Source organism: Glycine soja, chromosome 4 (genome assembly GCF_004193775.1).
Source record: "Glycine soja cultivar W05 chromosome 4, ASM419377v2, whole genome shotgun sequence".
In the NCBI taxonomy this organism is placed as follows: Eukaryota; Viridiplantae; Streptophyta; class Magnoliopsida; order Fabales; family Fabaceae; genus Glycine; species Glycine soja.
In genome coordinates, this window is record NC_041005.1 from 26,473,646 (window position 1) to 26,489,008 (window position 15,363).

Consider the following 15,363-nt stretch of genomic DNA (forward strand, 5'->3'; position numbering starts at 1 on the left):
TGTCTTTGAAGATTTTTTTTTTCTCAACTATGCCTCTCAATTTATATAATATCATACATTTCACCTGTAAAAAAAACATGACAATTAAGACAATATTATAATAATTTTTCTTTAAAACGTCACAATAAAAACAAATCAAGAATTTTTTAAATTGGAGACAAATTTTGCCAAGCCAATCTTTTAAACAAAATTTGCAATATTGTACAATTTTGGGACAAAAAGTCACAATTAAACCTATTAAAAATTATAAAATTGTGAATGAAATGAGACTTATTAAATAAAAATTGAGATCCTTAACATTTTGTAATTTCTAATAATTTTAAATCAATAATAATAAAATATATTGTTAATATTTCTCTTCACATGAATGAGAGAGAACAATTTAGATGTTATTATGAATTATCAAACTCAAAATTATGTGAGTTTAGTGCATAGTTGTTATTATGAATAAAAAAAGATTAACTACATTTTTAATCCTTTAAAATGTAACAATAATATTCACTTTAGGTCTTATATTTAAAATATTTATCATCCTTCATTTTAACAAATAGACTAATTTTAGTTCCTCATAATAACTCAAATAAGTTAAATGCTAATGCTTAACAAATTGACATGTCATTACTTGTTATTAGTTCTTTTTATCCCACTTAGATGCAAGACATATTTTTTAGGAGATTAAAATTGAACTTTTACATATTAAAAGAATCAAAAACATATTTTATCATATTTATACGCACTAATCCTTGGGAGAATAAAAAGAAATGACACACAATTATATTAGTTTTTGCTACATTAATTACTAATTATTAGTTTTAAAAATTATCCTCAAGATTCATTCCACTTGCTTAACAACATGATAAACCTTGATTTATGCGTTTCAGGGAGTGTGTGTTGGTCTTGAAATGCTTTAGTTTTAAAAATGATCATCAAATCTATTCCACTTTATCTTTTGTTGGCAAAACTCATGTTTCTTTGTTAAGTGTGCAACAAGCAAACGCCCAGGAAAATTAGCGTGGAAAAGAGCCAAGAATAGGATTTTTTTTAATAACTTTAAGCATATCTTTGGATGCATATGATCCTGCTAATCTATAGCATGGTCGTGCTAGGCATAAAGTGGACTAACTACTTCTTGAGGAAGAAGAACGATTGTGTTGCATTTTGAAGGTCTTCGATTGGAATTCGAGCATGGTTATGTTGCACCACCGTGGACATGCTCTTTTTTAAAGGTCTTCTTTCAAAATCTGAGCATGTTTATGCTAACCACTAGCACAACCATGATGAACCTCAAAGGATTTCAACTGAAGAGCAGAGCATGCCCATGCTACCCTCCAGCAAGACCAGCATGCCTTTGGTGAAGAAGCATGATTGTGCTACACTTCGAGACGACCATGTTGAATTCAAATTATGAATTGATTGCTTTTGCAGCATAGTGGTGCTAAACTCCATGCCCCTAACCTAAAAAAGTTTTAAATAGAAAATGGGAAGTCCCAATTCTTTTATCTTTTATTAGATTAAATTTTTTTTTCACTTTTTGAAAGTAGGAATGTGTAGGATGAGGAGTTGAGATCTCAAAGGAGACATAGGAAGGGAAAGGGAACATCATTTGTTTTGGTTTCTTTCTTTTCCCTTACTATGTCTTTAATTGTAATTTATGCTCTATTTTTGTCATGACTAGGTAAATTACAAGCACTACTAAAAAAATATGAATTTAATGATGGTTGTTAACATTGATTTCAATAAAAACTGATGTTAACAAAATATAGTGACAATTTGGTAAATAAAGTATTTTTGTTAACATTGATTATTTTATAACCAATGTTGTGAGTTTTCCTTAACATAGGTTATTTTAAAATTAATGTTGTAAGCGCAAAGTTAACATCCATCTATATACTCTTAATAAAAGAGAATCCTCTAGAAATTTCTAAAATACCCCTGCCTAAGATTGTGACAGTTGTCCATTTTCTTGGTTTTTTGGTTTTTTAACCTTTTCATTTCTCACTCCCTTGGTTGCTCCACGTATTGTTCCAGGTGTCTTCTTTTCTAACCTTTTCATTTTCCACTCCCTTGGTTGCTCTCCACGTATTGTTCCAGTTTCTTCTTTTCCAATCTTCATCCCGTCTTTTCGGTTTTCTTTTTATTTTTCCATTTCTCTTTCTCCCATGACAAAAGGCTCCTTTCTCTTTCTCTCTCACTCACTTTCTTTCTCTGTACAACTTGGAAGCTTTCTCTCTCTCAAAGCAGCAAGGTCCTCCACCACCACCACCTTCAATCTTTGTCTTTCACACAGAGAGAGATACTGTGTGTGAGATCAGTTTTTGGTTCATGGATTCCTTTTCTCTTCTACACAATTCCAAGCATCTATTCTTGGTATTTGATATATTTCATTCCTTTCTGTCTCATATTTTTTTTTCTTCTTTTAATTTACTATTTTTTGGTTTATAAATGGTCACCCATGATGCGGATTGGATTTTGTGTTGTGCAGGTTTGAACAAGTTTTGGGCTTTTGGTGGTAATGTGGTGTCTCACTATATGAAAGTTGTGGGTTAATTCTTTTCTTAATTCATTGTGTTCACAATATCCCATAGAAGTATTTATAAAACAAACAAAAAGAAGAGACCCGTGATGCAGAGAAGAAAGCATATACACCCAGACCTCTCAAATATACCAATAAGAAATAAGAAAATATATCCTATTATTGGGTGTTGTACTCGCACGGATCTTTGTCTTGCGTTGTTGCCTCATGCACGGGTGTTTGATTTTGTTAATTTTGATCTTTTTGCGGTTTTTGCGATTTTTATTTGGATCGAGGTGTCTGTGGCCCAATGGTATTTCGGGTTCAATCGCTTACAATTGGTTTTTTTCTTATAATTTCTTATCTTTTCCAATACTGTTTTTTACCTAATTTAATTATCTGGATTTGCATGCAAGCTCTCCACCTCATTCACGGGTGTTTGATTTTGTTAATTTTGATCTAATAAAAGAGAAGTACCTGGAAAATCCTGTTGTACCTGGAAAATCCTTTTTGCAGTTTTTGCGATTTTTATTTGGATCAGAGTGTCTGTGGCCGAGTGGTATTTCGAGTTCAATCGCTTACAATTGGTCTCGGCTCAACATGAAAACTGGTGTTAAGATCATTCACGCAAGGTTTGTTTCTTATAATTTCTTATCTTTTCCAATATTGTTTTTTTACCTAATTTAATTATCTGGATTTGCATGCAAGCTCTCCACCTCATTCAAGGGTGTTTAATTTTGTTAATTTTGATCTTTTTGCGATTTTTATTTGGATCAGGGTGTTTGTGGCTTAGTGGTATTTTGGGTTCAATCGCATACAATTGGGGATATATTCTGATACAGGGTATGAACACATCAACCTTAAGCTTTGATCATGAGCATGCTGATGTTCATTTATTCAAGCCTTTCTGATCACTTATAGTTTCTTTGCAGAAATCAAACTTGCAGTAAACGTATGCCTGGATCACTAGGACATGAAGAACAAGATGCACAAACATTTGCTTCTTGGGTATATATGATTATACATTCATTTGAAAGTCATGCATTTTTGTCAGCTTATTTCTAACATAATGTTAACTAATATCTGAAAAAAATAATATTTATTGTCTACACAGCTAAAATATTGTTCTTATTATTTGGGTACACAATATTTGAAGGTTGTGTTGATGCAATCCTATCCCGCAAGGGCATTGGGTAGAAGACTCCAAGTAGATTGGGCTAGAGATCCAAGGGAAGGCCCTAGGGTTCTCATGAGCCTTAGGGTAGATTTCGAGCCCATGGGCTAAATATGAACCCGCTTATCTTTGTAAATATTAGAATAGGTTTTTCCTTCGTTTGGGCCTTGTATTTTGGCCATTCTAGTAGTATAGGGTTTTAGCCTTGTATTTCGGGGCATTTTGAGTAGTCTTTGTAGTAAGGACTTTTTTTTTGTATTTTCATGTTTTTTGTCATGGGGGTGAGCTTAGCTATTATAGGGGGTGTGTAGCTAAGTTCTAGTTTCTCATCTCAAGGAGGTGAGCTTAGCTATTAGAGATGTATGTGTAGCTAAGCTCTAGCTTCTTTAGGAATCTTCTTAAGGAAGCTTCTCAAGGAGGTGAGCTTAGTTATGAGAGGGGTGTGTGTAGCTAAGCTCTAGCTTCTCAAGGAAGTTTTCTCAAAGAAGCTTCTCAAGGAAGTTTTCTCAAGAAAGCTTCTCAAGGAAGCTACATAGTCTATAAATGGAAGCATGTGTAACACTTGTTGTAACTTTGATGAATGAGAGTCTTGTGAGACACAACTCAAAGTTCAACTTGTCTCCCTTTTTCTTCCTTCAATTTCGTGCTCCCCCCTCCCTCTTTCTCTCCCTCTTTCTTTTCCTCCATTGAAGCATCCTCTCCAAGCTTCTTATCCAAGGCTCATTTTGGTGGTGAAGCTCTTTCTTCCATGACTTATTCCTTAATGGATGGCGCGCCTCCTCTCACCTCTTTTCCTTTGTCTTCCGCTGCATCTCCATGGTGGAAAATCACCATTAAAGGACCCCATTGAAGCTCAAAGATCCAACCTCCATAGAAGTCCCACAAGCAAGTTTCCATCATGTGTTATTCTGAAAGAGAAGATAGGGAGGGCAGTTTGGTTTGGTGCAAATGGATTCCTTAGAAGACAGCGGCTATTGGGATTTTCTCGATTACTCTTTCATCGATCAAGCGCCCCCTGATTTCCTTTGGTCCAATAACAATAATAGGTTATTTATTCTCAATTTTTAATTGTTATTTTTTCCTTTTTTGATTACATGTTTCTTCTTTCTGGGTTTCATTGTTGATCTTTGTGGTATTGATTTGCTGATATATGGTGAAAAACAAGACAACGCTTTTGATATGGTAATCCATTTGATTGATTGTTCGTTGTATTATAGTGGTGGCTCAAGTTCATTTTTTTTTAATTAAAAATTAAATAAATCAATTGTTATTGATTTGGTGATGTATGATGAATTTTTATTTTGGTTTGCATGGTTGCTACTTGGAGTATGATAATTGTGAAAATGATGGCATATTAGCCACAAAAAGGTATGCATGATCTTTAAATGCAAACAATTAAATTGTTCCATATATGGAGTCTAAATCATTGCTGCACATAATTTGAGCATGCTTAATTTTTAGAAGAAAAAAAAGGGGGAATAAAGACAAATTCCTAAATCCAAATTTTCATGTTTAAACATGAGAAGAAAATGTGTAGCGTCAGATTTGCAGAACATCATGAAGAGTGTAAATTTAGCAGCAAAGTTAAAGTCAGAGTGGATTTGACAGATGATTATTGTATGATCATGTTTTGCTAGCTACATTATATAAACTAACCGATAGGTTAATTGTCTACCATAGTTTCTGAAAAGTGCCTTCGGTTTCCAGGAGTGAATATTGGCTTTGCTTATTTTTTATTTCATATATAGGCTGAGATGTTTTTAAGCCATTGTTGTCATTATTATTTTGTATCGACTGTTCGTATCTTTGGCATCATATTGTAACTTTTAATGAATCCAGTTTATGCACAGCTTGTGCTACGACCTGGTGTTAATAATACTATTTATTGGCTTCTAAAAAAAATTGTCTGCCATAGTTCTTTTAGGATTGACTCTCAAAGATCTTTAGCAGTTTCACCACTAAGGAGGCATTTAGATACTTTTGTTTAATAATTTATTGCGTCAATTTTAAACTAAGAACTAATACTTCAGATACAACCTTCATTAAACAAGTTGACTTTTCTCTGTAGATATTTTTTTATACACACAAACTTGAAGATTGAACTCTTGATCATAGAAGCTATGTGGACTGATGGATGTCCAAAAATTGACAGCAGGTGCTTCTGTGCATGCAGCAGAGCATGAACGCCTTCCTCTTCAAGTTATAGTGCATGTTCTCTTCTTTGATTATGTCAGGTCTTCTATCAGCTTTCGAACACCCGGTAACAATAGTGCATGCGACCCTTTATGCTCTCCAATGAACCGAGATGAGGGATATGAGACAACAACGGGAGATAGCTGCCAAGCCACCCTCAAGAATCATATCAGTCATTTGAGGATCAAGGATGAAGAGTTACATAAAAATGGGAAGTTGAGCAAGAAGAATAGCAAAAACAACAAAACTGACATTCAATTGTTGCCATTGCGGTCAAGGAGAATCTTTGACAAGTTATGGAGTGTGTGAAAAGCGCATGGAGAGAATAGGAGTTCAGAGGCTTCTGGGAGTTCCAGTAGCCCAACTTCTTTAGGCCAGGGAGATACCAAATCATATGGCCTATCTTTGAGACACCAGATGCATTCTATCTCTTAGGAAATTAGAAAATTATTTGCAACAAGTGAGATTGATTCAAATTGCTATCTAAGTATAAAGTGGTAGGATGTTAGCATTAGTGGAGCTTTAGCATGTTTGAAAAGTTGTATGATTCTTTTTCTTTTATGCTTTTTGATTAACTGGAAACAACATTATTTGCATCCTTGCTGCCATGTTGCTTTTTAGGTTCAGTTGTATTGCTTATTTCACTTCTTGAAAACTTATAATGAAAATACTTCAAGAAGGTCTTTGGGCTGAGATGTTTATCATTTTTTTAAGTGATGTGCTATTTATACATGTATGCATTCATTAATAATATTGATTATTTTATCATCAGCATAATAATAGCTACATACAAGAAAGTGTTTGATGCAGAGATATAATAGAACATAGAACATATAGTACATGTGGCACAATTCTGCAAATATCTCTATATAATATACAACTAATATGGAAATAGCCAACATTAACTGATATTAATTTTGAAATTTAATAACCACCTTATATGTATGTTTGTTGCAGGAAAACTTCAGAGAGGGTGTGAAGGAGAATGAAAATGCAGATGAAAATTTAAACAGAATTGAGGAAAAATAAATGAAGAAAATACACGCACAAATCCCCCCATGCACTAGAGTCTTTCCAGAGAAAGCAAACCACTTTGCTTTCCTGAACCGTTCATTTCTCCTATATAGTTTAGAATTATTTCTATTGAGTTGTGGTTGGTTGTTGATATTATTATTTGGAATGTAAAATTTTTATTTACTGGTGTGTTGATGCTTTCGGTCTTTGAAAAGCTTGCTTGGCATGCACATTTCCTTGAACTTGATTTCCAATATGTGCTTCCCTGTTGTTTATGACTTTATTTTTCATCATGATGTTGAATTCAAACATGATTTCTTATTTTCTTCAAAATATAGGATAAAAAGGCCACTGTTTCCGTTGAGTATTATGCAGGATTCAGCCATAATCATTTGAATTTGTTTTCCATAATTTGTTCATAAGTCATAGATCATAGTTTACAAATCTGATTTATAAAAGTTTCAAGTTTTCCACTTACCAATTCCTTCATCGTCGTTATGGCTAAAGTTTCAAGTTTTCAATATATTTGGTTGCAAACAAGGATTGTGCTAGACTGCTAGATTATTGGTGAGCTTCCACTCCTAGGTTGGAGAGGAGAAGGTTGAGTACATTAAGTATTCTGATCCTCAGAAAGGAGCTGTTGCTATGCTTCCACCAGCTAAAACTCTTTTGCCTGAAGGTTCTTACTCTCAATAGCATTAATGAAGCAAAGGGAGAAGCAACGATACAATATTATGTAGGATTCAACAATGAACAAATTAAATAAAAAATAAAATATTTAAAATTCACCACTATTTTTCACTGTTTTTTGCTTTATTTTCCCTCCTCACTTTTGATGGTGGAGCACAAAAGCATTATGAAATGCCTTTGTATTGCTCCTGACTCATGTTTGGTTTAACCACAATTATACAACTAATGAGATAATAAAACTTCCATATAGTATAGTAACTATGCCATGTGGAGAGGAAAAATGAAAATATCCCCAGACGTGAATGTGCCTATAATTATTATACCTTTCTTTTAATTCTTGCATCGAAAATTAATTGACGACTATAATGCTGAGATTCACACGGGAAACAAATCACGTCGGTAGTGCAATGAAAATTATAAATTTTCCTTACTTTCTCTTTTTGTATTTAATTAATTAATTTATTTATTTTGTTGTTGTTGTTATTATTATTATTATTATTATTACTATTATCATTATTATTATTATTATCATTATTATTTAGTTATTATTGTTTGTTTCATGTTTTTTCTTCCTTACTGATTTTTTCCTTTTTTTCCACTTTCTGATTTTCTTGCTTGCAAGGTTCTTTCTTTGTACTTTGTTTTATGCATGTTTATTATTATTATTATTATTATTATTATTTTTAAAAAAAATTATGGAAGGTTCAAGCTATTTGAGAGGTACTTCAACTTCAAATTTCATGCTATTGTGCAATGGATTTATGTCTTCTTTCTTCATTCTTATTAATTCGTCTTTAATTTTTTTCTTTACAATTGCAGTCATGCTATTATCATATTTTTTTGTTCGCTTCCCTGATCCCTTCTCTCCATCATGAGTAGGTCAGAACAATCACGGGATTTTAAAACATTAGCGTTCCTCTCATTTTTCACTTGAATTTTTTTTTTGGTGGTGAAGTGAATGACAATGAGAAAAATCTCATAGAAATGGTGGTGAGTTCTATTCTTTTGCATTGTCTTTAAAATTTAAGTTGATAAGACAGTGCAGTTAATAGAACATGAACATGGATTTGAAATTGCTAATTTTTCTCTATTATTGCAGGTAATTAGAGGCAATGGTGTGGTTACTGTTGAGGTGCTTCAAATTCAAGTATTTAAATGTAAATTAACAATTGTTAAGTGACCTGACAAATGTAAATATGAAGTAATTTATATTATAATTGACATGTTGTCATATATTTATAAAAATACTATTTTACTTATTTGAAATTTCAATTCTCAATTTAATTATACTTTTTTTATACTTTTTAACCCTTTTAGTTTTAAACATTTATTTTGTTTATTATGTTTAAGTCTTATGAGATTCATCTTAATATAGTTTGTTAATTTTGTGATCTGAAAAATTGTTTTGCATGAACATCAAGTGATCCATGCGTATACACAAGTTTTAAATTCGCATAAACATCAACCTTTGAAGTCCCTTAATCAAGTTACTCATACGTATGCACGGGTTTCAAATTCACATGAACATCAACCTTTGAAGTTTGGTTAATCAAGTGACTCAAACAATTAACTATTTAATATGAATGTTAGTTCTTTTATCTTTTTACAATCTCTTTCTTTTTATTCTTTCATCGAGTGACTCATATGTATGCACGAGTTTCAAATTCACATGAACATCAACCTTTGAAGTTTGGTTAATCAAGTGACTCAAATAATTTGACAATTGATCAACTGTACTATTTAGAACTATTTAATATGAATGTTAGTTCTTTTATCTTTTTACAATCTCTTTCTTTTTATTCTTCCATCGAGTGACTCATATGTATGCACGGGTTTCAAATTCACATGAACATCAACCTTTGAAGTTTGGTTAATCAAGTGACTCAAACAATTTGACAATTGATCAACTGTACTATTTAGAACTATTTAATATGAATGTTAGTTCTTTTATCTTTTTACAATCTTTCTTTTTATTCTTCCATCGAGTGACTCATATGTATGCACGGGTTTCAAATTCACATGAACATCAATCTTTGAAGTTTGGTTAATCAAGTGACTCAAACAATTTGACAATTGATCAACTGTACTATTTAGAACTATTTAATATGAATGTTAGTTCTTTTATCTTTTTATAATCTCTTTCTTTTTATTCTTCCATCGAAAATCATTTAGACAAAGACCCGTGCGTATGCACGGGTTACCGACTAATTTTTAATAAAGATGTTGTTTTTTCCACTTAACATTATTTTTATTAAAACTGATGTTGTTAATTGCATTTCTAATTAATATAAATTTTCAGTGACATTCCTCTCTCGCCCAAACCTCTCACACTCCCAAACCTCTTGAGGCTTAGCCTCTCGTCACTGTTGGCACTGTCATCATGTCGAAACTACTCTCAAGCCCTCGCCTCTCATCATCGTTGATGTTGAGTTTCCTTCAGCTTGGATCTCTGACAATCCACCTAAAATGGCGATGTATAGCGGGATCTGCAAGCATGGAGGGCGAGAACGCGAGCAAGGTGACCGAGTTGGTGAACGAGATAGCCAACATCTCCGAGTACATGCCTCCAATGAAGAAGCAGCATTGCAACTTGGCGTAGAGGCTGAAGCTTCTGATCCCAATGTTCAAGGAGATTAGGGATATGAACAAGGATGCACTTCCTGAGGACACTTCCAACTCAGTCCTCGCCTTCAAAGAAGCTCTCCAATCTGCGAGGGAACTCCTCAGATTCAAAAGCGATTATTATTATTGTTGTTTTTTTTTTCTGCTTTTTATTGAACTCATTACCAAAAGTAGTTTTAGCAGTAATGATTTTGAAGCTACATACACTGGATTATTTTTTATTTTTTAAGATTTTTTTGTATTTTTTTATAAATTTATTTTGGTTTTTGAACTGTTTTTGGTTTTTTGCCTCTTTTATATGATGATTGTTGATCGCATTGAGAAAGAAAATAGCCATGCAAATGGCTGAAGAAACAGTATCTGCTAAAGATAGGGATCCATATACTGCTTTTACAAACCGTGTAAAGGAGCTTAACTATGGAAACTCTTATTTCTTCTGGGTATGACTTTTGAAATCAGTTAACTCATCGGCTGAATGATCTACTTTTGACTTTCAGCATATTGTCTGTTTTGCAACCTATTAGAAAAAGTGACTTACAAAAGGTTGATCCATGGAAAGCTTGTGAATTCTTCAGCACATGTTTCAAAGATCCATCAACATTTCCTGTTGTGATTGTTGGGAACATTGATCCCATTATTGTGATGCCCTTGATATTGCATTTCAAAATTGTTGTGTATGTGGGACTTCTCTTTTTAATTAGTTTCTCTGCCATACTTGAACCGATTTATATGAATATTTTCCTTACTTAAAGAATGGCATGTGCAATGCAATTTTGCAGATACCAGACCGAAGCTGGTGGCAGGATCTGCTGAAGGGTATTCTGAACATGTTGAGGGAAGGCTTAGGGAGGCTAGGATGAATCACCCAAAGGGGATAACGGTTGATAACCGAGGAAATATCTATGTTGCAGATATAATGAAAATGACAATTAGGAAATTTAGTGATTCAAGCAAGCATTATGTTATACTCTGAGCAATCCTTTGTCCTCCTCAGTCCTCTCCCCCATAAGACTTTTTTTCTACTTCTCACATTAGAATCGTAAATTGGAGCCTTTATTTAGTTAAGGTTTTTGTTTCCAAGGATCACAACAATTGCTGGAGGAAAATGGAGCCGGGGAGGGGGCCATATTGATGATCCAAGTGAAGAAGCTAAATTTCCTAATGAGTTGGATGTGGTTTATGTTGGAAGTAGTTGTTCCCTACTTGTCATAGACAGGGGGAACCAAGCCATCAGGTAGATCCAACTACACTTTGATGATTGTGCTTATCAATGCGAAAATGGATTTACACTTGGTAAACTAAATCAATCCAGAGTCTCCTTTCTCTAGAAAACCTTTTGATCAATAAGATTGATTGTGGTCAATTTGCAGGAATTGCAATGCTTGTTGGGGCTGCCTTCTTTGGCTATATGCTTGCATTATTACAACGTAGACTCGGTACAATTGTAGCATCTCAAGATGTGAGTGCCTAGTATTGTCTTCTGCCTTCTGATTCATTGTAGTAAATCTGATATAGACCTCAAATAAATATCATTGTCCATTGATAGAACTTCAATTAATCTAGATGTAGTAGATATCTGGAGTTATTTTGGGAAGTTCAACTGTTCTCAACTTTCCAATATATCTCTCATTTCATGCTATGCTATACAGGTTCCAAATTATCATTTTTTTTTCTTTTTAACTCAAGATTACCTATAGATACACTTGCCACAGAATTTAAACTTGTCCTTTGTTCTCTAAAACTGTCTAGTCTAATGTTGCTAAAATTATTGTGTGAATATATGAGAAATCTTGAGTCATTTATTCATCTGCTGCTTCTATAGGTTGAGGGTGCAGCAATGTCTGGCATTTCACCAAGTCCATATCAAAAGTTCTTGAAGTCTGTTAGGCCTCCTTCAATTCCATCATATCTTGGAAAAGACTATATTTTCACTTCTCTATTGCATCTTTCTGACAATCTTAATGTTACAAACATTTTTCTACATTACCAATTGTGCATTGATGCTGATACACTTTTGAAGATTAATAATTAATAATATTTCATATTTTTAAATATAAGATAAGTATGTAACCAAAAAAAAATATAAGTTAAAAAATTTCTTTAATAATAAAATCATTCAAAATTAGGATTGCCTTTTATAATAAAATTATCAATTTTTTTAGAGAAATAATAAAATTATGGATTAAAAAGACCAAAATGCAAACTTTGTAACTTATAGTTTAAAAATTAGTGTGGTTGATAAAAAAAACGTTTTTTTTTTTACTAATGATATGCAAACAATTTAGAGATGAAAGTCATACTCGGATTTAATGGATATGAAAAAGTATAAGTAATGATTAAATTTTTTACCAATCCAAATATATAATAAGAAACTGTAGGAAAAATTTTAAGTCCAGGTATATAACCGCATCCAAAACCAAATCTCCACATCTACACATACATATTATAAATTTGTGATTTTATTTCTTTAAGATGAGGGAATCGTACTTTATATTATTTAACGCAATAATGGGTGAAAACAGACACGTGATTTATTAAAAATTTATATGACATATTTTAATTAATTTAATATTAGGTTTGAGTTATTAATTAAATAAAATAATTCGAAATACTAATAAAACAAATTATAAAAAAACACGAAGAAAGTTAATTTAGGCCTTAAAAAGTTATCTATGTCGGGTAAATATTCAACACTAAATTCAGTTATAATTATTAATTAGAAAATTCACTGTTAAAATTTTAATTTGGTAATGTAGTATATGTGCAAATCTTTTGAAGGTAGATATCACTCCTAAAAAAGGCCTTTTTATGACATACATACAAAGTTGGTTCTCCTAAACCGTCATAGTATAATACACGGTGACACTTTCGTAATTGCGAAGTTTGAAAACGAAGACGGTTATGTAACACACCATCGTAGAATGATGCACGTCATTTAGTCATGTGAACCCGTTTCATTAACTGAGTTAGTCTCGTGATCTCAGTTAGTGTATACACTCACCACTCACCCCTTAAGCGCTACCCTCACTCCAGTCACCCTCTCTATCAATCACCCTTTCGTGCCGGTCCGCCCCGTTGTCAAACGTATTCGACCACCGTTTTATTATTGCCGTCATCGTCCAAGGTCAGTATTTCGTTTCCCTTTTCTGACTATTTCAGCTAGGTCATCGTTGGAATGACTTATTTCGTTTCATTTAAAATTTCATTTTTGGTGGATTATTCAGCTAGCTGGAGGTTGTATTGATCCCTCGGGGGTTCTTTGATCTCTAGCTGACTATTAGCTTAATTTGAGGTTCATGCCCATTGCCTAATGGTGATTTAGGGTTTTCAGTGTAATATAGAAGCTAATTGAAGAATGGTTGATTAACTTTAGTACTTCGATTATTGATAGAATGACAAGTCTTTAGAGATGGTGAACGCCATTGCAGCAATGACATGTTTATGTGGCAAAATTTTGGCCTTCCGCCATTGATAATACTGCAATTAAGGCAGCTCCCAAAAGAGGCCACAACTAAGGTGAACTAAGGGTGACCGCAATTGAGGCGATTTTACAACAACAATTAATTTTTTATTTTGGGAAAATATTGGTGGATATTTTTAACTTGAAGCCAATATTTCCTAAAAGATGTTTTCAAGACAATTGAATGTTTTAACTATGAAAACTAGTGAAAGGGTGTGGGGTGAGTTCAAAGAGAGTAATATCAAATAGTCTGTTATTGTTTTCCTTGATCAATTACAAATTTCTAAAATAACCATGATAGAATTGCTTGTGGTTCAATAAAAAATATCTTAGAATGAGTTTTGGCCTAACTCAACATCAAATGTTAGCTCATGGAGGAAAGGTTGTTCCCTACATATACTATTTGACCCATTCCTTTAACCTTTAGTCTATCAAGCTTAATGAATAATGATAAATCACACTATGTTCACACACACACACACACACATTACTTTATCAAAGAGCTATTAGAAATTTGACAAAGTTTCCCCTTTATTTTCAATGTCCCAAATAACAAATTCTTGCCAATCACACAACTAAATGTACTAGATTCTATCACCCAAGTCTTGCATGATTCTCATACAATGATTATCATGTGTTCTCAAAAGATAGCAGCTATAATGTACTAACTCTGACTGACCAACTACAATCCAAAAAGAAAAGGAGAAATCCTATACTTATAGCTCCATCATGTTGAAGTCAACAATTACTAGTTGCCTCTAAAAATAGAATCCTACCAAAATATGAGAGAACTCCTTGGCAAACCTACAAACCCCAGTAACAATATTCTTGGCAACCTATGTATTTGAAGAATAGGGAAAGAAAATGGGGTGAGTTATGGAGACTAAATGAGAGCCTAATAAATAAAGTGGATAGGAAGTAGAAGCAAGCAAGCATCACATAAGTTTTCACATTTAAATATGAATTTAAGGTAACAAAGAGAGGAAAGAAATATAAGGTACAAGCTATATAACTTTTTAAAGTCAATGTTTCTCCTTGAGGCAACTCATTCATGGTGATAAGCATAACTGAAAACTAGTGTTATCAATTTTCTGTACAACTCATACCATGAATTTGTAGTGGTTACATATGAATAACTATATCAATACAAAAATGAGGAAACAATCTCAACTGGTTATGGCATATATCATGCATATGACATGTTAGAGGGCATGTCTCATTCGATATCTAATTATGGTATTTGCCCATCGGATACATTATCTCTTTGTTGCGACAAATGGTATTCCATCATTTATACCATTGGCACTAGGCCCATAAATCATATTATCTCAGTGATCGAGGCCGTACCCGAATCAAATAAACATGAAAATGCAGTAACTAGGAAGTGATCCTAGGTCGTTTCCCAACGAGCAATGATAAACCAATTGTTCGTAATATACTTGCAGTAACAGTAACGATTGGGGGGGGGTTGTTTGTTTTGTGATTTAAGGAGCAGAACAAGTAAACTGGAATACGAAACTAATAATATTAAAAATGGGTTGTTTCCTCTGATTCAGAAGCCATTCTCTTATCCTGGGTTATGGAGAATTCGTCCCTAACAGTTAACCACTTAATCCAACCCTATTTCAATTTACTAAGCAAAAATCAACCTAGGGTTGTCAATACGTGATTAGGCACCACATACACCAGTTAGCCCTT

At 33.1% G+C, this 15,363-nt stretch overlaps 2 long non-coding RNA genes and 1 pseudogene across 3 annotated transcripts; all 3 read left to right on the top strand.

Annotated features, from left to right (window-relative positions):
- Positions 1-2,193: 2,193 nt before the first annotated feature.
- Positions 2,194-3,710, top strand: LOC114408152. Its single transcript, XR_003665832.1, has 5 exons — positions 2,194-2,367; positions 2,483-3,144; positions 3,290-3,355; positions 3,445-3,520; positions 3,669-3,710. It is a non-coding gene; the product is annotated as an uncharacterized LOC114408152 (long non-coding RNA).
- A 736-nt stretch (positions 3,711-4,446) lies between these two features.
- On the top strand, positions 4,447-6,440 carry LOC114409561. The gene is made up of 2 exons (XR_003666116.1): positions 4,447-4,732; positions 5,755-6,440. It is a non-coding gene; the product is annotated as an uncharacterized LOC114409561 (long non-coding RNA).
- Positions 6,441-10,546: 4,106 nt separating this feature from the next.
- On the top strand, positions 10,547-12,257 carry LOC114410708 (annotated as a pseudogene). The gene is made up of 5 exons (XR_003666320.1): positions 10,547-10,645; positions 10,942-11,159; positions 11,287-11,498; positions 11,576-11,664; positions 12,028-12,257. The product of XR_003666320.1 is annotated as an uncharacterized LOC114410708 (transcript).
- Positions 12,258-15,363: the final 3,106 nt, after the last annotated feature.